This window comes from Dioscorea cayenensis, chromosome 5, assembly GCF_009730915.1.
Source record: "Dioscorea cayenensis subsp. rotundata cultivar TDr96_F1 chromosome 5, TDr96_F1_v2_PseudoChromosome.rev07_lg8_w22 25.fasta, whole genome shotgun sequence".
NCBI classification, from domain to species: domain Eukaryota; kingdom Viridiplantae; phylum Streptophyta; class Magnoliopsida; order Dioscoreales; family Dioscoreaceae; genus Dioscorea; species Dioscorea cayenensis.
Window position 1 is genome coordinate 10,426,238 of NC_052475.1, and position 25,585 is coordinate 10,451,822.

General features: G+C 34.7%; 1 long non-coding RNA gene across 1 annotated transcript; it reads left to right on the plus strand.

Moving 5' to 3' along the window:
• The first annotated feature begins 1,764 nt into the window (after positions 1-1,764).
• On the plus strand, positions 1,765-2,381 carry LOC120260429. The gene is made up of 3 exons (XR_005536409.1): positions 1,765-1,822; positions 2,014-2,078; positions 2,198-2,381. It is a non-coding gene; the product is annotated as an uncharacterized LOC120260429 (long non-coding RNA).
• Positions 2,382-25,585: the final 23,204 nt, after the last annotated feature.

Sequence of the window (25,585 nt, forward strand, 5' to 3'; positions counted from 1 at the left end):
TCAAGTTGTCCAGGTTTTGTTCTCAGATATCATTAAGTCCTTCAAGAGAACCTTGAGGTCATAATCTTCTCTTAACATTCCAAAGGTAGAACGTAAACCCCTTCCTTCCATTCTTGGATATGAATCTCTTGGACCCAACTCTGCTTATCTTGTGATTGTCAATGCTAATCTCAGTAAGATTGAAATTGAAAAACTACTTAAAGAACTTAGATTACATCGCACAGTCATAGGATACACAGTTGATAACATCAAGGGTGTTAATCCCTTGATTTGCATGTATAGAATCCTTTTAGAAAATGATTATAAACCATATGTAGAACTTTAAAGAAGATTGATTCCGAATATGAAAGAGGTAATAAAGAAAGAAGTGTTAAAATTTCTAGATGTTGGGGTGATCTATCCTATCTCCGATCGTGAGTGGGTTAACCCAATACAAATAGTTCAAAAGAAAGGAGATATGACTATTGTGAAAAATGAAAATAACAAATTAATCCCTACTAAGACAGTCATATGGTGGAGAAAGTGCATTGACTACAGAAAACTCAATAAAGCAACTAGGAAAAATCATTTTCCCTCCTTTTTATTAACCAAATGCTTAAGAGACTAGTGAAACACTCTTACTTTTTCTATTTAGATGGTTACTTGGGTTTCTTTTAGATTCCCATTCATCCCAATGACCAAGAAAAGACCATATTTACATGTCCTTATAGTACTTTTGACCATAGAAGGATGTCTTTTTGTCTCTGTAATGCGTTTGCTACTTTTTAACGTTGCCTACAATCAATGTTGATAAGTGTCTAAATGTACGTATTTTTGTATATATATTTGTTGCCTCTAGCATGTATTTTTATAAGAATTGATGCCCGTTTTGCGCTTAATCGTGTCTTATTTGCTTTGCAGGGCACAGAAACGCCACGGAGGACATGAAGATATAATTTGGGTGAAAAATAGAAGAAAACCAGGTCGCGGTACTGTAGTGTATTCATTGTAGTAAAGTACTGTAGATGGAGTACTATAGCATTGGCACTGTAGCACCAACATTGTAGCAAGATTACTATAGCACCTGGAGAGTTTCAAGTCAGGAATTGAATCATGGCATACGGCCTAAATGCTGCCCGGAGCCCGGGATGATCACTGTAGCTATAAAAGAAGTTTGTTTGAAGGCATACTGGCTCAATGAGGTGCTCATTGAGCCAGTATGGATACTATTCCGAGTGTATTTGTGGAGTTTGCCTACCCCAAACAGTGTCAATGAGGGGCTCAATGAGGTCCTCATTGAGCCCATTTTTGGAGAGTGATTATGGGGGTATATGAGGGACTTTTGGAGGACTTTTGTGGGACTTCTTGGCAGCCAACACTGGGGAGGAAGAGGAGAAAGGAAGACATCATTTTGGAGAGTGTTTTTGGCTTGAGGCTTGGAGAGATCTAGATGACAAGGATCCTTGCTATCTTATTCTTATGCATCCATACATCTTGATGACCCCTCTTGGGAATTAAGATATCAACAACACTTGGCCGAGAAATTGGGGTTGAACTATTATTGAGATCCGTCGGTCTAAATCACACTTGCTATCTTATTCTTATGCATCCATACATCTTGATGACCCCTCTTGGGAATCCTCATCCCTAGGCCTATTCTTATCATCATTGCTCTTGTGATCTTCTTGCTCGCCTTGGAATTGTCATACTTGTGTTTTATTAATATTCTTGCATGTATTAGAGTAGTACACCATGCTTAAGTTGTAAGGTTAGAAAGTGAGTGATGGAGGAGTAATAGGAGCTCCTTAGCCCCGTGGAATACGATCCTTCGGCTTTGCACAAGGTATTACTTGGCGACCCCATACACTTGAGGGTGTTCAATCAAGTTTTTGGCGCCGTAGCCAGGGACATTAAGGAATTCTAGGAAACTTCTAGCTTATTGCTCTAACCATTTGTCTTTTCTTCTATTTCTTCTTTTCTTTTGTCTTGTTTCTTTTTTAGCTTAACTTTCTCTATTTTTATTGACTTTGCAAGGTACTGTGCATGCCACGTGCAAATCCATCAAATTTAGTTGCACCAACCAGTGAAACTAAGGAAGGGTTAGTATGGCAGATTTGGAATTTATATAAGGGAATGAGCAGGCTATGGTTGAGATCTGGAGTGATTGGTTACCATCTATACATCATTTAGCTTACATACAAGATAATTCGATGTGCAGATTCAAACCTTGGGAAGGCACTATTACAGCAGTTGAAGATAATTTTTGGAAAACCATGCTCACATTGTAGCAGGTACTGTAGCAAACATTGTAGCAGGTACTGTTCATAGCCGGCCGAAGAAGGAGTAAAACAGAGAATCCACATGGGCATGTGGAAATTCCACATGCCCGTGAGAAAAATCCACAGGGGCGCCCACATGGGTGTGTGGATTCTCGATTCCAGCCCTATTTAAGGCCGATTTCAGCCCCGATTTCAGCCCCGATTTTAGCATTCTTTTCTCCATTTTTTCCCCAACTTGAGAGAGGGCGGTGGCTAGAGTTTTGAGAGGTATTGGCTAGGGATTTGGAGAGGTTCTATGGCTCCGACATCGTGCTCCGTTTGGGAGAAGGTTAGTGGGAAAGCTTTCATCGGCACCGATTCCACGAGGTGTATCCTAGGCCGGACAAAGGGACCCTTGGACGAGTGGAAGACTCTCCACAAGACCATCGCTACGACTATCTAGGCGGTTTTCTATGGATTCTTTGCTTTTACATTTGATATCATTGATTGTAATTAGCTCTATGGAAAGCTAAACCCCCTAGTGGGTACTTGGATATTTGTGAACCCTAGGATGCATTCGTTTCATTGAACTTTTTTATTATGCTTTCAATTAATTGATGTTTTATTTGAGTTCCAATCTTGTATGCTTGATTGTGTGAATACTCCCTTAGAGTGACACTAGGGTTGAGAGTTCTTGTTGGTAACTCTTGTGAATGAGTAACAAACCATGAGAGTTAGACAAAGCTAGATTGGAGAGGGTTGAGAGGGTGAGTCGAGAGGTAGCGAAGCGTCCCCTTTCCCCTCCGGGGTGATTTATTCTACCTCCATTTCCTCAAGCTCTTTACGGTCATAGTATAGTGAATGGGCTAAGGGATGACCTTCCGCTGGGGCTTAGTTACAGGGGCAACGGAGTGAAGCGTTGAAGTGATTTTAGCACCTAGGGCTTAACTGTGGCTAGGGACCTTTCACCTGGACCAAAGGGTTAGGTCTACATCTAGGAAGAGGATTTATCACTTGGAATCTCTAGAACTTATTGCGATTCTATACGAGTGCGAGGTTGAGAGGTTATTCAATTTCTCCTCCGGGACATGTATAGAGTTAGGTATGGTTGACCTTAGATTTGGGACCATGTATCAAAGGATCTCCACGACTCATTAATGAATTAGTTAGAAAGCATAATAGAGGGTTTTTGCTATTGAAACTTTTTGTCCTAGGCGGAACAATATCCGGGTACCCCACTTATATCGATTGCCTTACCTCCCCTTTACTTGCTCTCTTTCTCTTGTTTCTTTTACTTTTGTTACATCACATTTTGTCACACAAATAACTATTCACTTTTCGTTTAGTTAAGAAACAATTTAAGTGTTTTTATTCCCTACTCTCTGTGGATACGATACCCACTCATTTGAAATTTATTACTTCGATAAACCCGTGTACTTGCGGGACATACGCAAGGACCGTTGTCAAGTTTTTGGTGCCGTTGCCTAGGAGTAAGCGTTTAGAGATACTTTGCACTTTGTTTTCTTAGCTATTCATTCGCTCATTCTATTTCACATCTTCTTTTTCTATCATCGTTCTGATTTTGTTTTCTTTCTTTTGGTGCAGCTCTAGGTTATGACTCGAGGGAACCCTTCGATATTGATTGAAGGAGATCCTGAACTTGAACATACACTCAGAAGAAGAGGAAATGAACCTGTACAAGAACTGTCTAATCAAGCTGAGATAGAAGAAGGACATATGCAAGTGCGAATTTTGGGGCGTTTTGAAGCAAAAGATACCTAGTTACTTAATCAGAATTTCACTGTGGCTCATAACGGCTGTAGTGACATCTTATCACGACCGTTGTACAACCTTTATCACTATCATTATCAAGCCATGGTAACATGGAACAACTGGAAGCAACATATATAGGAGCCATAACGACCTCACAATGGGCATTGTGGAAACTCATCATGCCCATGATTTATTGACATAACTCCCAGAGAGCCGTGCCAGGACGTGACTTGGAGTCCCATGTAATAACTTACTCACCATGGGCATCATCACAAAGCTCGTGGTTAGGTCCGTGGTAGACTCGATCCTATAAATACTTTAGGTTTCTCTAAATTCGGGGAGATTCTTTTGCCGAATAAGGTAGGGGGCCGGAGTTTTGAAGATCTGAGTGGCTGGAGATGACTGTCAAGCATATTTTAGTTGATTTCGGTGAGTTTCTCAAGGGTAATTCAACGATCATCATTAAAGGAGGGTGATAAGTGTTTGTGTATTACTAATACAAAGTATTCTTTTCTTGCGTTGAGCATTACTTTTATTAGGTTTAGCACTAATACATGTGTATTTGTGTTACTTTGGTGCATGTAGGGTTGTGGAGCCAGATATGTAAGAAAGAAGCCAATGTAGATCGTGAATGCACTATTTGATGAAATCATGGAAGGAACAAATGCGAAGACACAAGTTGGGCTCAAAGATACGAGAATGTGTATCAACCTCCATGTATTCAAGCAATTACAAAGAGTTGGAGGGGCACGAATGCAGTCACATTTGCGTATCCCGACTTGTGTAATGATATCAAGATCTTCACCAATGAGGCTTTTTATTGAAGAAGCAACGCGATCTATGGCATAAACGTGTGCCCGTTTATGTTACCTCGATGAAAAGTGTGAATCAAGAGTGTTTTTGGTCGGTATTATAGCAGGGTACTGTAGTAAATCAATGTAGCAATCACTGTAGTAGTTACTGTTCACAGCCCGCAGAAAATCAGAATTCCAAAGAATCCACAAGCCCGTGTGGAATTTCCACAGGGGCGTGTGTAACATCCACAGGGCCGTGTGGATGCTCGATTCCAGCCTATTTAAAGACACGATTCAGCCCGATTTGAGGATCGTTCTTTCCATCTTTTCTCCAACTCTTGAGAGGCTTGCGGCTAGGGTTTAGAGAGGTATTGGCAAGGCTTTTGGAGTGGTTCTATGTCTTCGACACCATGTTTCTCTTGGGAAGATAGCTATTGAGGGAGCTTTCATCGGCACCGATCCGGTGAGGTGTGCCCTAGGCTTGACGAGGGGACCTTTGGAGAGGATGATGCTACTCCACAAGACTATCGACACGACTAGCGAGGGGATTTTCTCCTATGGATTACTTGTTTTTACTTTCGATTTTACTATTGATTGTATCTTGCTCCATGGAGAGCTAAACCCCTAGTGGGTACTTGGATTTGTGAACCCTAGGATGTATTTGTTTCATTAATCTTTTATTATGCTTTCCTTAATTGATGTTTTAATTGAGTTCCAATCTTGAATGCTTGTTGAATGATTTCTCCCTTATAGTGACACTAGGGTTGAGAGTTCACATTGGTAATCTTTGTGAGTGAGTGACACACCACGAGGATTAGACAAAGATAGATTGCAGAGGGTCAAGAAGGTGAGTCGAGAGGTAGCAGAGCGTCATCTTTTTCCATCGGTGTGATTTATCCTACCTCCATTTCCTAGAGTTCTTTGCGGTCACAATAGAGTGAAGTATTAAGAGAGGAACTCCGCTGGGGCTTAGTTAAGCGAGCAACAGAGTGAAGCGGTGAAGTAATCCTTAGTATCTAGGGCTTAATTGTGACTAGGACCTTTCGCCTGGACCAAAGGGATAGGTCTACTTATAGGAATAGGGTTTATCACTTGGAATCCCTAGAGTGTCTTGCAACTTTGCACAATATAAGGTGTTGAGACTGATTGACTTCTCCGCCAGGGTATAGTGTAGAGTTAGTCACGGTTGACCTTAGGTTTAGGACCGTGTATCTTAGGATGTCCACGACTCATTGGGCATTAGTTAGGAAGCATAATAGTTGTTTTTGCACTTGAAGCGATAATCCTAAGCGGAACAATATCTGAGGACCCCACTTCTTATCGATTGTCTTTCCTCTCACTTATTCGTGCCTCTCTTTCTTATTTCTTTTATTTTGTCTACATTACATCTTATCAACACAATCATTGTTTCATCTTCGCTTGGTTAAGTAACAATCTTGGTGTTTTTATTCCATACTCCCTGTGGATACGATACCCACTCATTTGGGATTTACTACTTTGACAAACCCGTGCACTTGTGGGTCACACGCAAGGGGTGTGTTAGAGGACACGCGAAGGCATTCGGCGTCATCTTGTCAATCTTGGGATCCTCTCACCCTCAACTTTAGTAGACCTATTGGAAGGAGTTAGTTTAGGAATTCTTTAAACGCTTATCTATTCTTTGGTCTTATGGTTCTTTCTTGCATTTAATGCTTTATTTTACGATCCATAAGAATCTAATTCTAGGGAAATTTTATGTCTAGGTTCCTCGATTATTGTTTATGAATCTCATTCGATAATTGAATAAATCTCTTTAGTCTTTTGTGAATCATTGTATGTTTGGTTGAATGATATTCTTGTTAGTGTGGATGAGGAAGATATGCCCCACGTTAGAAGGCATGTGCCATGATAGATCTATGCATGCTCTAAGAGGTTAGGTTTGTTAGATCTTTGGATTAGAGATTGATTGCCTCTTAGGATTAGGGTTTGATTTGTCCCTTCTAGTAGAATTCTCATACTTAAGGCAAACAGAGGAGGCTAGGGGTAGGAAGATATTTCATCTTAAGTTCCTACTAATTTAGACCTAGTTGCCAAGAGATTAGGACTAGTAAGCCATTGAATTCCCCCTATCCAATACTAGAATATGATGGTTATACTCAACGTCTATCATAAGTAATAATCAAGATAATTGGCATACATCCACCCAACTCATCCAATTGTGCTTAACGATTCTCCAATTGTATTGTGTAATAAACTATAGAAGTAAAATTAAAGAAAAAACGTAACGTTTAGGACTATTGATTAAGCGAAAAAGAAGTAATAGGAGCCTCTTGCCGTTCCTGGGGAAATACAACCCTCGTGCTCACCCACGAGATATTGCTTGATGATCCCGTACACTTACGGTATTTACGGACTTAATTGTAATATTATTTACACATTTTCATAGTTATTCTAACACACCTCAAAGACGTCCATCAATTATATGGAACCGTTCCCATCTTCATGTGGGAACAAATACATCTTGGTAGCTGTGGACTATGTTTTCGAAGTGGGTTAAAGCATTACCATCTTCCTCAAGTGATGCCAAAATGGTGATAAAGCTCTTTAAAAAGAATACCTTTCCAAGATTTGGTGTTCCAAGGGCAATTATTAGTGATGGTGACTCACATTTCACTGAGCAACAGTTTGAAAATCTGCTAAAAAAATATGGAGTGACCCACAAAATTGCCACACTATACCATCCACAACACTAGTGGGCAAGTAGAAGTTCAAATAAGAAAATCAAGAATATTTTGGAGAAGATCGTGTCTAAGTCAAGAAAGAATTAGGCACTGAAGCTTGATGATGCTTTGTGGGCATACCATATTGCTTACAAAACTCCTATTGAAATGACACCTTTTTGATTGATATATGGGAAACCTTGCCATCTACACATTGAATTAGAGCACAAGGCTTATTGGGCAATCAAAACTTTAAATTTTGACTTGAAGAAAGCCGGAGAGCAAAGAAAGCTTCAATAACATGAATTTGATAAGTTACGACTTGATACCTATGAGAATGCTAAAATTTATAAAGAGCAAACCAAGTGATAGCATGATAAACAAATTCTTCGACGAGAATTTCATGAAGGTGATTTAGTGTTACTTTTTAATTCTTGGTTGAAGCTTTTCCCAAGTAAGCTCAGGTCTTGATGGTCCAGTCCTTTCAAAGTAAATGGGCAACATTCAAAGCATTACAACATCAATGAACGAATTGAGAAAGGGGTGACCAATACCCTTTCCCAACCTCCTTCAGTCTCCACTTAACACATGAAAAAGGGTCAAGTTTATGACCTTAAATAAGCGCTTCTTGGGAGGCAACCCAAGTTTTCTCTCTTAGTTTCCTTAGTTTTCAATTTGTGTTTAGCAATTTTTAATTTCAGCTCATGCCGATTTTATTTCATACCATTACTTGATCTCAATTTTTTCACACTCATTTTCACAAGGTCTAGTCTTGATTTGAGTGAAAGATATCCATCTAGGTGCATATTCAGCAATACAGGGGTATTTCTGAAAAAGATATAAAAAGGCGCTTTTTAAGAAAAATACATGCCACTCATGCTTTAGAACATGGCCATACTTTTTATTGAAAATTTTTTTCAGCAAATAGAAAGTTCTCATAGGTTACATGTGCAATAAAGTATGGGTGTGCCTCGTGGGACATGAGAAAAAATATCGGAGGGAGATGTAATTTTCAAAGGAGAGATGGCACATATTTGTCCATTCCCGGCCATCTTTTCGTTTGAATTCTTTTTAACTTAATTCAAATTCTTATTTTATTTTTTTAAAATAAAAGGATTTTCTTTCCCATATTGGTTTTATATCTTTTCCATTTTAAAAATCTTTGCTTTATTTTTTTTTCTTTTTTACTATTCTAGATCTCGCAATTTTTGTTTTTAAACAAACTGATTTCTTTATTGTATTTATTTATTTTAAAATTTGAATTTTCAGATATATACATATATATATATATATATATATTCTTCTTCTTTATTTTCTCTTCTCCTTTTACCCCATCTTGTCTCTATCAGCAAAACCCTCCCTCCGACACTTTCTCAAGATGGACCCTAAATGTGCAAGGCAAGATGAGTCCCCAAATTCCCAAGGCCGCTCACATGATCATCCTCCTCGATGTTGAGGTAAGTCATCTAACCCACCTAATCATTATGGAATAATATTTAGGGATGCACAACAAGAAGATCGGTATAACATGCTGGCAAAAAGAAAGATCGTGAATACTAGATATATTGATAATAGTGTACTCCACACATTAGGGCTATTTGATGACAAACATTGGATGATTAAGTGAGTAGGAGGGACACAATTTAGTAATATGAAATATCCTACTTATGAGAGACTCACTTTTAAATTTTTAAGTTCCATTGAGGTTAATGTACTTTATGGCCAAGGATGTGAGGAAGGAGAAATCACCTTTCGCTTATTTAACGAAGAGCATTACTTAACCTTAGAAACCTTTAATGGAATTTATGGGTTGCCTTGCGGTGTTATAGACGAATCTCTAGAGATTTTCATGCACATGAATTCTGGAATTCTTTAACCAACAAATCATCCTATGAACCTTCACGAGGTAGGGCGACTAGTCTACGTCAATCCTTGCTTTCGGTATATTCACCATATTATGGCACATATAGTTTTTGGTTGTGATGATAGTGATGGAGTGGTTCGACAGTCAGAGTTATTATTTTATTGGCTATGATGAATGAGGTCCACCTTGACACGGGCTCACATTTAGCTAGGAAATTTTCTCAGGTAAGGGAAGCCATGTCTGGTGATATTATTATTGGTGGCCTAATCACTCTTCTAGCCCTTGCTTGTAATTATGACTTGTCTTCTTTGAAAGAGGCTACAAGTAGTACATGGATCAACATGGAGTCTTACATTGCGATGTGGATGATCATCAAAGAAGGCAATGTCTATTGCTTGATTCTTAAAGAAGAAGGACTTCCTTATCCTCTTCCTAACCTTGAGAAGACTATCATTTAGAGGTGTGAAAATTGGAAATTTCCCCAATGGCGATCAACCTGCCCCATTAAATGATGAGAAAGATGCTGGAGGACTTCCATCTTTTCCATCTGACCCCAACCTCCACCAACTCATAGAGTGAAAATTTCTCACGTGTATGCCGCTCTCTCTCTCTCTCTGCCATCACGTTTGAGCATCGCCAATAAGACATTCTCTTCACATAACTTCACCAACTAATGCGCAACATGAATGTCAGGAGGAAAAATATGAAAACTGGGTTGTAAGCAATATACAGCTGGCATCTTTCCCAAGGCCACTTTCCTTTACTGCCACACTGATCTTGTGACTAAACTTTTTCCCCTTCTCATACATCGAAGGCAATATCTCTTTCAAGCATGGGGAAATCGTCTTTTGTATTAGTAATATTTTATGCATGTTGCATGATGGCATTTAGGTATTACATGTTTAGTGTGCTTACCTTTTACATAGTTATCATCTTATTACATGTAGATTCATTTAGGTATTGCATGATAAAAATCTGAAAAAAAAAAAATTCATTTGAAAAAAAAAATCTTTCATCGACTTTCAGAATTCATTTGACTAGCTATTTGACATGACACATAAATATGGTCCAAGACAGAGTCACTATTTATTATCAATAGCTTATCAATAGCTTTGGGCATATACCTTTCATTTACAATAATATTCGTGCTAACTCTATGGCTCTTGATCATATGCATCTTAATTCGGTATATATCCTTGCAAATGAACTCCTTGAGATTTCGTAACTTTAGATAGACCTTAACTTTAGTTATATTATATTTTATAAGTAAATAAATAAGAGAGAAGTGATATAGGCAAAGTTTATGTCAATAGAAGTTTAGTGAAATAATAATTTTTTGATAGTGTTCCGCTGCTTTGTGTGGCTGAGTAGCTTGGTTATGGTTCCTAATAAGAGTGTTCCTCTAGCATAAAGATTGTAATTAGGCAAGAACTACTTCATGTAGATCTGTAATTGACCAAGTAGTTGGGTATTCTAGTGCTTAATAAGCATGTGCATCCATCAGAAAGACAATTTAAAACCTATGTTAGTCAAAAAAAAAAATTGAAAAAATAATAATGAAAAAAAGGGATTTAAAAAAATGATGAAAAAAGTGTCTAATAAAGGACCTATTGATCTTTCATATGAATTTTCTTGGATATATGCCATTTTAAATCCAATGCTCATTTACATGTGGTGTGACTATTATATTTTTAACTTGTGCTTGTGTATGTTCACTTGTTTTGATATACATAGTTGTTTAGTATACTCTCATGAGTTTTTCTTATGACTTTCTTATTGTTGTCCATGTTGAATCAATTTTAACATTTGAGTTATGTCTGAGAAAGAATTCTACACTAATAAATTCTCCTTGGATTTAATGGTTGTTTTGCTGGAGGACAAGCAAAAATTCAAGCATAGGGGAGTTTGATAATTGTTAAATTTATAGTATATTTTAATATATTTAGGTTTCATTTATTAGTCGGTCATGCATCTTTTCCCTGTGTTTTTAATTGAATTTTACCTTATAGTTCAAGTTACTGCTCTTTATCAGTTTATGTGTAGATAAGTGGAGTTCAACCTTTATTTGAAATGCGGACGATCTATGACAGCCACCACACCCATGGATCATGGTGCAAAAATTTAAAAGACTAAAACCCTAGAAGAATACAACCTACTTGTGCTAACTAACATAGCTGTGGATATTTGCCACTGTCAAAACTCTAATTTAACCCTCACTCCTCTATATAAAGACAAGAAAAGAATTTTAAAGTATCTTTTGGCTACGAGAACAAGAATACAATTTATCTAAGGGTTGGGGATCATCTAAAGCTATCAAAAGGAGAAAGAGGAAAAAGATCACGAGAAAGATTCATTGGTTTATAAGAACGTCACACATGGAGGATCAAGAGTTTATTCTTTCTTATTCTTTGATTTATTCCATGTTTAGATCTATGATTAATATGAACCTTTTATCTTATAAATCAAACATGAGCGAGTAGATCTTTGTTCTAGGATTGGGATTAGCCCAATGTTTAGATAATTAATGTTTATTTGCTTTTGATTCAGTTTTATGGCAATTAATGCTTGTGAATGAGTCGGACCCCTCATATTTGTATGATTTCAGACACTAAAGGAAGGACTGAAAGGTGAGATAAGGTGTTGGAAGCCCTAGAATTGAACCTGAAATCATAGATTATGATTTTGTGAGGATTACTGGATGCCATAGAACGTAAAAGATCTAATTAGATTCAATTACCACAAAAGTATGAGTTGTTCTAAGTTAGATATCTCGATATATTCTGAAAAGAAATTGTGAGTATTTTTAGAATATTACACCTTCAAAGCAATTAAATTTAACCGAAAAGAGTCAATACAAAGTCTTTTATCTATCATCATTGTGGTGAACCTTAATCTTAGATGCCCTTGCAATTTGAATTAATCATGTAATTGGTAGCCTTAATTTTGTTAGTTTTAGTTTTCATTACTCATTATTTTCACAATTCACATACTATCAATTCGCCTAAATAACCTAAATTATAAGAAATTGGTAGTTAGCAAAAAAGTCCTCGTGAGAATGATATTTAATTTACTACTTGAACAATCTGTGTGCTTGCGGTACTCATCAAGGAGACACCTTACTTCAAGATGCAATAACAAGAGATCTAGAAAGACTTCAAATAAGGAATTTCAGTGAAATAATTAAATTTAGCCAAGCTTATCTTACGTTAGCGGCCAAAACAGGAAGAGCTTTTAATAGCAATGAATTAACTAAAAGATGGTTTAGAAAATTACCCAAATCCTTAGGAGATATAATATTCAAATCTTGGGTTGATAAAGAAAATAAAAAATGTAACAGGAATAGGACCAACTATATTATTTACTTTTGATTAACATCATCTATGTTTTGAAGAAGATTATGGAAATCCATAATGAATAAGAAAATAAACCCAACTTCTAATTTAGATAATAACCCAAAGTTTCTACTAGAACAATAAAACTTGATAGAAGATTTTTTCAAAATGTTCTCATAATTTTGACCCGTTTAAACTTAATTATTAAGAAAAATGTGATAAATGTTATAGATTTCATGTATTAAAGCATAGAGTTACATGTAGTTTATGTGAATTATCTATTTGTAGAAGATGTTCTTTAAGTGTTATTCAACTACACATTTGAAGAAAAAGAAAGAGATTTAGGTCCTTTAAATTTTTGCAATACAGATAAAGAAGTAATAACACAATTACTAAAATGAAAAAAGAATTTAGAAGATGAAATTAAAAAATTAACATTAGAAAACCAAAAGCTCAAAGTTAAGGAAAAACAAATTAGGATAGAAGAGTTAGAACAAAGGTTTGAAGAAGTAGAGCTCCAAGAAGAACATGATTTATATAGTTATCCTGTTGGATTTAGAAATAATAATTTATTAAACATAGAATTCCTTTTAGAATTTCCAGATGGGTATAAACTCCCTATAACATGAATAGTTTATCTGTTAAAATAATTTGATTTCCAAAAGCATCCCTAATCATCAATAATTTATTTTAGGAATGAGCTTTATTACGAGCCAGTCAGGAGGACTTATAGTACAAAGTGACTTAGAAACAATTTTTAAAAGAGAAGATGTAGTATGCACAACCCCTTTTATAAGAGAAACTATATTCTGCATTGAAGAAGAAAATGAATTAATATATACAAAAGAGGATGATTGTGAACTCCAAATATAATACAATCAGTTAGAACCTTTATAAGAGAAATTAGAACCAATGATAACTAAACTCAAATTAGATAGAATAATAGGAGAAAATCTTGTAAAATATATAAACAAAACAAAAGAGAAATGTGTCTTACAAATTATAAATTTGGATCTTCGATTAACATGCCAAGTTATTAAGGCAACCTCTTATGAACAAACATAAGTTGATCTCCATATTAAGGAAGTAAAATATGTAAACATTATAGAAGAAACACAAAGACCATATAGAAGTTGAGCTTTTATTGTCAATAAACATAGTAAAATAATTGGAGGAAAAAGTAGAATGGTATGCAATTATAAAAGACTAAATGATAATACATAAGATGATAAATATATATTACCAAATAAGGAAGCCTTAATAAATAAGATAAAGAATACATATATATACAACATATTAGATTTGAAAAGTGGCTTTTGGCAAGTAAAAATGGACAAAGAAAACAAGAAATTGATTGCTTTTATAACTCATAAGGGCTATTATGAATGGAAAGTTATGCCTTTTGGGCTTAAAAATGCTCCTCAAATTTTTTAAAGAAAAATGGATAATTTTTTTAGAAATGATAATTTTATAGTTACTTATATTAATGATATTTTAATATTTAGCAAAATACTTCAAGAGCATGTAGAACATCTACTTACTTTCCTTTAAAAAAATGCAAACAACATGGCCTTGTTTTGTCCGAAAAGAAGATGAAAATAGAATGCAAAAGAATAGAGTTTTTAGGAGTAATAATTGGTCAAGGCCAAATTACAAAAAACATATTTCAGTTAGTATTTTAGAAATACCTGATAAGTTAGAAGTATTGACACAAATAGTCTTTCTTAGGAAAACTTAATTATGCCAAAAATTTCATCCCAAATCTTAGTCAAATAGCAGGACCTTTATATAATAAATAAAACAAACAGGAGAAAGATGGTTTAATAATGAAGATATTAAACTAGTCCAAAAAATCAAAAATGTCGTGGAACTGATAGATTGAATCGAAAAAATGAATAATAAGGCAAAAAGGTGAAAATCATGAAACTAATAATATCAAGACAAGAAAATTAACCAATTCCCAAAGATTGGATAGTATAGAAAAAGAACATTGCCAAGGAATCAACTAGGGTTTGCAATTTTTTATTAACTTTATAATAATAGATTAATAGTAACAATAATATCAAAAAATATGAAGGGCTAAAGTGTAAATTCAAAATTTATAAGCTTTAAGGGTGTGTACGCAGTGGATTTCATATTTCTTATGTTTTTGATTTGTAGAGATTTGAACAAGTACATGTTTATGTTATTTAGTATACTTGAATATCTATCACAATTGCTTAAAGCTTTAAAAATCAGGTTTTTTTTTATTATTCAATATTTGAATTTTTTAATCATCTATAATTAGAATATAATTTATTTTTTAATTAAAATTATTGACTATGGTTCAACCCTTCGACCCCTGAACCCTGACCTTTTCCGGTTCAAAGGCCGGTTTCGGTTCTAAAAACCTTGAAAATTAGTCTTAGAACTGGGGAAGTAGTGAAGATTAAAGCCTTGTTTAAAGAAGTATAAGAAGAATCTGAAGACATGAAGAGAATAATTGCAGAAGATAGAAGAGAAAGAATGGAAAATTTTGAATTATTTCCAGAAGCTATTTTAGAAGTGAAGCAAATTATTTTTAAGGAAGTTATGGCTACCCAGTACGAATAATTTATAGCAGAACAAGAAGTCCTGAGGCAGCTAACAACTGAAGAAATTCTCTCCGCAGGCATGGCATAAGCAGGAAATACCTTCAAGGAACCTAGACACCGTGATTCTGGCTATCATTGTGAAAACAGCTTTACAATCATCAAATGCTCTCTAGACCTCACACAATGAAGAGATAAAAAAATAAATAAACAGAATTAAAATAAAGGTTTTCAAACCTTTTTAAACAAGGATACTTGTCCAGAATAATTCTCACCATCCAGGAAGAAGCAAATGTTTTCAATAATTACTAGCAGTTGTGTTATTTTATTCAACTTGAAATTCAATTCTATTCCTCATTGTTATGAAGATAGATAACCCGATGAAGCTAGACACCATATCAAAATAACTTTTTTCAGACATCATATACTAGTACAAACAATTCTCTCTCCGACTTAAAGTAAAACCATACCATACACCAAACAAGGTTCGAAGTTTATAGATTTTACATAGTATTATTACTATTTACAATACTACGCTAGGTGCCCAAAAGCCCCTAGAATGAAATAAAGTGGCGCCCCAAAGGCCAAGAGAAGAACTCTCTTCAAAACCTTTGCATCGAGCTTTTATAGTCAGATATCAAATGGACACATGCCCTATTTACAAGGGCATGGATCATCCAATGTAAATTTTTACCGTTGCTACAATACCATACTACAATGTTTTTGCTGCAGTACACAACCCAACAGGTGGGTGTGTGTCTGCTCGTGTGGACCCACACGGCCATGTGGTTAGTGGTGTGGCTCTTTGAGTTCTAAAACTTGGAGAATTTCTTTGGAAACTATACACGACTGGGCACATGATAATGTGACTGCCCCTTTTCCATTCTGGTGATTGAAAATCTTCACGAAACCTTCCACAAATGGTGTAATAACTGGCCTTAGAATTAGACCTAACCCTGGGTCAAATTGGAAATTTTAGATTTTAGTCAAATTAGGATAAACTTAAATTCAAATATTAGTCCTTATACTACTAGGACCTTTACAATTGTAGTGGATTATTTCTAGATAAATGAATTTCAAACTAATTTAGTTAAATTTGGATATTTCTTAAATTAAAATATTAAATCCTTATTCTACTAGAACCTATACATTGGTGGTGGTGATCCTTAGAGAGAGTGTGGAATTTTTCTATTTATAAAAACCCAAATCTCTCAACCTAAGCCCTATGTTCTATAATTAATCCTCTCATCCTCTTCTAACTCCTCTTGGAGCGAACTTTGAGCAAGGATCCCCTTCCTTTCTATTTAATCATTCTATCTTCTTTATAATAATTTTTCTTGTTTCGGCATCATCATACATCTTCCCACTTAATTTTATTGATTCCTTATGCTTTGATAGGAGATCTTTGAAATAAGAATATTTTTTATTGTTGAATTTATGGATTTTTATAGATCTAGGAGTTTAAAAACCAAATATGAGAGATTTCTTCTTGATTAATCTTGTAATTTAGATGTAATGTTTTATAGATTTGTTGTTCTTCCATTAATCCAATGATTGATGAGCTCATGAGTGTATGACTGTAGCAACTGTAGCACAATAGGAACTTTTCAAGATTTTTCTGATTTTTCAACGTTGGATTTGTTCTAACCTTAATTAAAACTAGGTTGAGTCAATCAAAGTCGATTCTAGGCCAAATCAAACCCTAATTGAATATGCATCACATATAGGACTTGAATTGCCCATATCCCTCTTAAATTCATGATTTTTAGGTAACATTTTGCATTAAATTGAATTTATTTTTAGGCTGGAAACCCTCAAGTGAAGACAAGGAGCTTGCAGAGGAGTGCCACAATTAAGCTCTTTCGACTTACAAGTCGAAGCACAATGAGTGGATGTCTTTTCCTAAAAGTTATTTTTAAAATATTTTTTCTATTTGGTTTTTAAATGATTATGTAACTACGATATACTATGCTATACCGAATTTCTTTATGTGGTTATTCTTGAGTTATGATTTACTATGGTTTGATTTAAAAAGGTCTTTATTTCAATTACATTGACATATAATATTTTGACTTTGGTGATTGCGAGTCTGTGACTTGCCTACTGCGGTAGCGGTCTCCATGGACCGGCCTAGTAAGAGGTGGCGTGGTAGACTGGCTAACATTAGTTATTCATTCAGGAGGAGCGAAGAGAACCTGAATTTGAAGTGGGTGGGTACCCCCCATTTATTCTGAGACACCGTTCATCACCTCATGTGTGAACTCATAGGCCAATGCCAAGGTGAACTCATTTTCATGTTTAAAATTGTGTAACCGGTCTTCATGGTCCCCTTCCTAATTGCGGCAGTGGTTTGGTTTGTGAACTATTTCTTAGCCGATTTATGATATTGGATTTTATATACAAAATTTTAATTGATTATTATTATTTTGGTTATATTTAAATCTTTGAGTTGAACTTATTACAATATAGGAGACTTGTTTATCAATATCATTTCTTGTTTCAAAATTATTCCTGAAATGTGCATTTTAAATATAATATTTTGTGGTATTAAATGATGTTTCAAATGCCCTTCATAATTATTCACTGAGTAACTATATTACTCATCCACCCTACTTTTGGTTTTTCCTCAGGTAGTGATTGTTAGTGTGGTGTCGTTAGGGCATTGTGCTTGATCTCTTCTCTTTCCCAAGTCATTGTTAGGTTGAATTACATTCTTATGTTCGAATATGTTAGTTGGATCCACTAGTTTGTAATAAATGCTTACAATTTGTCAATTCTCGCTTTACTCTTTCAACATTTTCTTGAATGCTACATTTATTGATGTTATGTTATTTTAAATTTGCATTTTATGTGAGTTTTGCATATATATACTATATATATATATATATATATATATTTGTTATGAAAGCTTCATGATGTTTTTGCCTTAGGGTGTTCCGGGGTAAGGTGGGTGTTCATGTCATCTATTTTGGGATATCGTAGTGATTGGCACTTCCTTGGCCGTGGGCTGGGGCGTAACAAATGGCACACATGCCCATGTGGAAACTCACGGACCATGCTTATAGTTGTATGGCTTGCATAAATCCTCCAAAAATGCTCCATAACACCATATTTTCCATTTTTCTTCTCCAAATACCCCTCTCATGCCCTAGTTGCACCAAAGAACGAAATACACACAATATGAGTGTACATATTTGGTAAAACCATGCTCGATCTACATAAAATTCTATAGTAAAATATGTATAAATAAACACTTATCAATAATGATTCAGAACTATTAGTTGGGAAAGAATGGAACATAGCCCCATTAGTTGAAGAAGAAAATCTTCTTTTACCAAAACAAATAGAATATTATGAACATAATAATGGATGCCTTCTGAGTTCAAGATTGATTATAAAAAAGAACCATGTCTAAGTGATCTTAGTGAAAAACAAGACAACTAATGGAATCCCTGATTGACGATAAATATGTTGAATATAATTGGCAAGTAGATCTGGAAGAAGACTAGCTTGAATTTAAGCCTTGGATTGAATTAGTTATGTGTAACTATCAAAAATGTAATTAATTAGCAAGTCGGTCAATTAATTAACAAAATTATATGGAATGTGGGAAAATTCAAATTAAGGAGTTTCTATTAGTTCTGAGCAAAACTAAGAACCCAATCCGGTTTTAAAAACCAGATCGGGTTCATGGTTTTTTCAAATCGGCAAAAGCTCAATTCATATCAGATTTGGTTAAAATTGGATCGGATATCATATATCCGAATCCAAATTTAAGTTTTACTTAATTTGGACTATTTACTTTTCTATAATTTATTTCATGTTCAATAAAACTTTGTTTGAGCAAAGTTATTTTTAAAACAAAAAGAAAAAGAGAATAGATTTTTTTTTTTCTTTTGTTTTTGGTAATTTGACTAATTTGATGGATATAAATAAAATAATTTTTAATAGCATATAAATTGGGGCATTTAATATTATTCAAATTAGCTCCTAACAATGGTACAATTGGGTAAATGGAGATTTTTTTTAAATCTTTATTCCTAATAATTAGAAATTTCATATATTTTAATGTCCTATTCCCTAGTTTTTTTTTTCTATGTGTCTATATTTTATTTTTCGTAGTTGTTTTACTAGACTTTCTGTGTATCTTTGAATTTATTTATCCATATTTACTTAGATATTTTTAAAAGTCAAATAAATACGTTGCTAGATTATAAATGGAAGAAATGGCTAAGCCTAAGCATTGTGAATATAATATTAAATTATTAATATATGGGAATATGCTAAAAACTGGAGTGAATCTGGGTACTGGTTTTTTTGTTTTTTTGTTTTTGACCTAGATCCAACTTGGTTTTTTTATCTTAAAAAAATTCTCATCACATACCTGATCCAATTTTGTAGATTGGGTACTCAAAAATTTCGGGTCAAAAACTTAGATACTAGATTGGATCATCAAATGCTATAAAGAGATCTAGATCTAAAATTGGACTCTGTTTTTTTTTTTTTGGAATCATTTGAGAGGGATCAAGGCTTTTGGGAGAAGAGGATCAATCTCCATGTGAGTAATCAAGGCTGAATTCATCTTCACCACTTGGAGTTTGTAGTCTTCAATGATTTTAGTGATGTATTTCCATTTTGAACCTTTGAATTTTATCAATTTTAAGCTTTCAATGGAATAATTTGTTTTACCTATGGTTTGATTCTTTTTGTGTTTAATCCTTCCATGGATCTTCATGTAGAAACCAATGTTGTTAGGCTTGGCCGGGCATTGACCTAGCCAAGCCCAAGGGTTAGGGTCAATGGTTCAAGTGTTATCAGCTCCTGTTGAATAGGGGTCAATTATAATAATATTAATTTTTAAATTTAATATTCAAAAAATTAATTTTGTATACATCTTAGACTCCTAAAAATCTAAAATTAATATTTCCAAAAATAAAAAAATGAAAACTTTCATAAAAACTTGACCTCATTTTATGCCACATATATCTCTCACATACTCACGAGTTCTCTCCTTATTTCTTAAATACATAATAGTCTTATTTATATAGTGGCCCACTATTTCAATACTTCCTTGATGTGTTCCTCACCTATTCTTCTAAACCTATCACTTCCTCTTAATTTGTACCTCTATTCTTGGAACTAAGAAAACCCCTCTCTCTCTCTCTCTCTCTCTCTCTCTCTCTCTCTCTCTCTCTCACACACACACACACACACACACACACACACACACATGTGCGAACACACACCCCTTTCTTGCTCATTTGTGGTGATTCTTCACACGGTTCTGTCAAGTTACATTTAGAAGTGTTCCCATGTTTTCTCTGCCATGGTGAAGACAAAGCTATAGTTTTTTTATGGTACGAAGATGCATGTTAAAGCACAACAAATAGGAGAATCATCTTCCATTTTCTCTGTCTTGAATCTTAGTCTCCCCTCTTCCCCATTCCCTTCCTCTCTCTCTCTCTCTCTCTCTCTCTCTCTCTCTCTCGTTTGAATGAATGAACTGCAGAGTATTTGAAATTTTGATCCCTTAGTGCTAAGCCAGTCCATCTAGTCTCTGTTCTAACTAGCTGGCAAAACTCTTGGCAAACTTTTGGCCGGATTTCAAAAATAATAACCGGCCTCAGGTCTGACTTTTTATGGCATAAACATTGAATACAAGAGTTCATGCAATTAATTTTTGTTTTTGTTGAGAATGTGATGGTGAATAGATGGAATGAACCTTAGTCCTGGTATTATATAATTCAAGGGTTTTGAATAGATCTTGTTCTTCAATTCTATTTTGATATTTGTCTCAATTGAATACAAGATTTGATCACTAAAATCTGGGAGTTTAATTCTTATAGAGAATGCTTAGATCACCTATATATAAGGGGTTAGAGTTTTGATTTAGAATGTTTAATCTAAGTTTTGAATTCATTCTAACAAATGCTCAGATATGAGAATTTGGATCTTGAAGTAGAGAAGAAGGGTGGCTTTAAAAAACATGGATTATGATTAGGAATTAAGTAGATCAATGAATGATGATTTAGGTCCATCTACCATCACAACCTAGCTTTTGTATACTAGATTGCTCAGATATGAGAGTTTAGTCATAGGATTGCATTTTAGATCAATTGCATGTCATCACAAGTGTAAGATGCCTTGGTATGTGATCTTAAGAATTAAAACCTTGCAGATGGGCCTTTGATGGAGTAATTAGGTTGCTCAAATATGAGAATTGAGGATTTAATGGATATGAGAATATTAGGGGAAGGTTTTTAATAGGGGGATTATTAGCTTGATTAGGAATCTATAGAGATTCTTTATCTTTTCAATTAAGCTTAAGATGCTTGGATATGTGATCTTGAGTTTAATTGAGATTCTTTCTTAAGTATCTAACCAACACTTGACTTTTCCATGAAGATCCATTCTTCATAAAAAAACACAAAGATGAATCAAACCCTAAAGCCTTTTTGATAAAGGAGTCTTTTCCAACATTCCTTCATCTCATTTTAGGGTCTGTTTGTTTGCCTGGATTCCGTTACCATTGGATTTGTAAATCCCTGAAATTCTCAAATCCCTTGTTTGTTTGTCTGAATTTCAAAAGTATTTCACTTTCCAAATTCCACATATGAGGGATTTCATTTGTCGACCAAAACGGCCATAAAATCAACTCTAGGATTTGGAATCTCGCACATGGTCTGTCACGTGAAGGCTTCATTAGTCATCCGAAAGGGTGAGAGGATCTCATCCTCACCACCTTGCTTCCTCTCACCCCTCACCATCTGAGAGATCCGGCAAAAACTTTCTTCTTCTCATCTCTCACCATCCGACAGATCCGTCCATTCGACAAATCCGACTCTGATCAATTTTCATCTAACAGATCCGACATTCAACAGATCTGACTCTCTTTTTCTCATGCATGTTAAAAGCTTAGGGTTGATATTTTATAAGAGGAAAAATACATAGCTTAGGGATGATCCTAAAATTAGGGTTGATATCTTGCATGTGTTGGGGTTACGGAAAAATAGAATACTATAGAAGAAAAAATAATATTGATATGGAAATGTAAGATTATTTTCTTGTAAAGTTTGTTTTATAATCCTTTCTTTATATCCCATACTTTTCTTTTATGTATTATTTCATCATTTCTTATTTGTTCTTACCTTCGTATCCTAACTATGTTTTTGGTCATGTTTATTATGTTTTTTCTTTTATGTTTTTTCTTATTTCACCATTTATTTTATGTTTTTCCTTTTTTCTATCAATTATTAACATATTATGTGATCCATACAGTGTGATTGTGGAAGCATTCGAGGTTGATATCCTGCAGAAACTTTGTTCATCATTGGAGTCTATTCTTGGGAGACTTGTGAGCATCTCCAACAATATTTTTTTGTTTCATGAGTGAACTAAAACATAATATTGTTACATTCTATGTCTATTCAAACTTTAATCTAGCAAACCGATGCATGAAGAGTCAGTGAATCATGAATTACTTATTTATTTTGAATTTTGTCATTAAGATTGCTTAAATTGTATTTATGTAGGATTACTTATTCTAGCAAGCTATTGTTACATTTTGTGTCTATTCAAACTTTTATCAGCTTTTTCATCACCTTCCTTTGTTTTCCCCTTTTTTTTGCTTTTAAACCCCTATTAAATGCTTTAATTATTCTATCATCTTTTTTGTAATAAATATGGATAAGCCACAACACTCTACACTCTGATGACTCCCCTGTTCAGGAGGTGATAATGCTATATGTTTTCCTGTTAATTATTGTATATGTTTTTGTATTAATTGTTTAGGTCTATTGTGAACTAATGTAGTTTTGAATTTTGATTTAAATTCTTATTTTGTTTTTTTATTTTTCTGGCCAAAATTGTTTATGGTGGTTGTCTTTGAGTTGTACTTTCCAATTTATATTAGGACTCGTTCAAAGGATACCCCTACATGCTATCTTTAAAGTTAGAAATGTGAGAACTTGCATATCCACCAATAATTGAATTTCTTTTCCTTTGATAATTATATGATAAGGTGTAGTTCTTGTCAACACAATGTCCTATGTCCGATTTATATGTTGAAAGCTAATTAATCACTTATCATTTTGTATTAGATGGATCATTTCAATGAAGATGATGAACTATACATCCAGCAAGTAACAATTTTAATTGTGGCCTATACTGTTGTTGTTAATGGTACATGACAAGAGACATAGAATTTGTAGAGAAGCATCACGTGAAAGGTTCAAAATAATGGAAAAGTATTTGTCTAGGTTGATTGATGAAGACGATGCCACTAGCATCAATATGGTCCGCATGAGAAAAGTCTACTTTTGTTAACTTATGCAACATATTACTTGGAAAAGATCTTCTTAAAGATACTGTACATATGAGCGTTGAGGAGCAATTGTTAATGTTCTTGCACACCATAGGCCACAATCAACGCAATCGAGAAATTTCCTATAATTTCCTAAGATCTGGTTAGATAGTTAGCAGATACGTCAATCATGTGTTATTTGCAATCGATGAATTACAACATGAGTATATATGGCCACTAAGTAGTCAAATTAACTCCAAAATTTATAACAGCAAGACGCACACTATATCCTTATTTCAAGGTATTATTGTACAAGATTTAAAATAATTGTATTTATTTATGATTAATTCCAATCTAAAACATTGAATGCTAGGATTGTGCCAAAGCCTAAGATGGACATGTATACATGCTTCTGTCCTATCATCAAAAGTAGTTTCATTTTAAGGAAGAAAACCTTACCCCACATAGAACATCCTTGCAGCTGTAGATTTTTACCTACATTTCACTTTTGTTCTTGCTGGTTGGGAAGGATCAGAGCATGATTCCTTAGTTCCTGTAGGTATCCAACTTATTTGTTTTATACACCCACTTTTATGACATTGACACTTATTAAAGTTATTCTTGTATTAGGTAAATATTACTTGGATCTTCCTGGTTACACCATGATAAGTGCTAGAATGTTCATATTTTTAATATCATTTACAATACATTGAGCATGAAAGTCGACATGTTTAGCACCTAATTAATATGAAATTTTATTCTTTTGTTCATCACGGCCTTTATTTCTGTTTTACAAAAAAAGAAGCGAATTCGGGGGTATTTTGGAGCAAATTGGATTGAGTTGCTGAACCAGAGCTTCTTCACGGCTTACAACTGTAGTGGTGACATCTTACCATGGCCATTATCTACACCCAATACTATCGTTATTAAGTAGTGACAGTGTGGAATTATTGGAAGCAACACAGAAGCCACAACGGCCTTACAACGGCCGTTGTGAACCCATCATGACTGTGATCCACCCACACAATGCCCAGAGATGTCTTGCCAGGACATGACTTGGAGCCCACACAATAACTTACTCACCACGGGCATCATAATGCCTGTGGTGAGGCCATGGAGAACTCCATCCTATATATACCCTAGTTTTTTCTAATTTTGAGGAGCTTCTTTTGCTGAATAAGGTAGAGTGGCCAGAGTTCTAGAGATTTGAGCAGCTAGAGATGACTTTCTTTAAATTTTTAGTAGATTCCAGTGAGTTTTCCAAGGGAGAGTCAACGCTCATCATTAGAGGAGGGCGCGTGAAGAGATTCGGTATCTTGTCAATCTTGGCATCCTCTCAACCTCAACCTTTGCAGACCTATTGGAGAGAGTTAGTTTAAGAATTCTTTAGCGTTATTCTTTGGTCTTATGGTTCTATCTTTATTTATATCTTTATTTGTGATCCATAAGAACCCAATTCGAAGGGAATTGTATGTCTAGGTCCCTAGATTATTGTTTATGAATCTTGATTATTAAATTCAATAAATTTTACTAGTTTATGTGATTCATTGCATGCTTCTTAAATGATATTTTTGTTAATGTGGATGAGGAAGATATGCCCCTAAATTAGAACACACATACCATGTTAGATCTATGCATGCGCTATGAGTTTAGGCAGAACTAGGTTTCTAGATTAGGGATTGATTGCCTCTTAGGCTTAGGGTTTGATTTGTCCTTTCTAGAGGAATTATTATACTTAAGGCAAACATAGGAGGCTGGGTTGGAAATGATTCCACATTAAGTTCCTAGTGATTTAGACCTGGTTGCCAAGAAATTGGGACCAGTTGGCCTTTGAACTCCCCCGGTCCAATACTCGAATACTATTGTCATACTCAACGCCTATCATAAGTAATAATCAAGATAACTGTCATACAACCACCAAACTCCTTCTAATTGTGCTTAATGGTTCTCCAATTATATTATTTACTAATTTGTACAAGTTGACTAAAGAAACAACATAATGTTTTGGCTATTA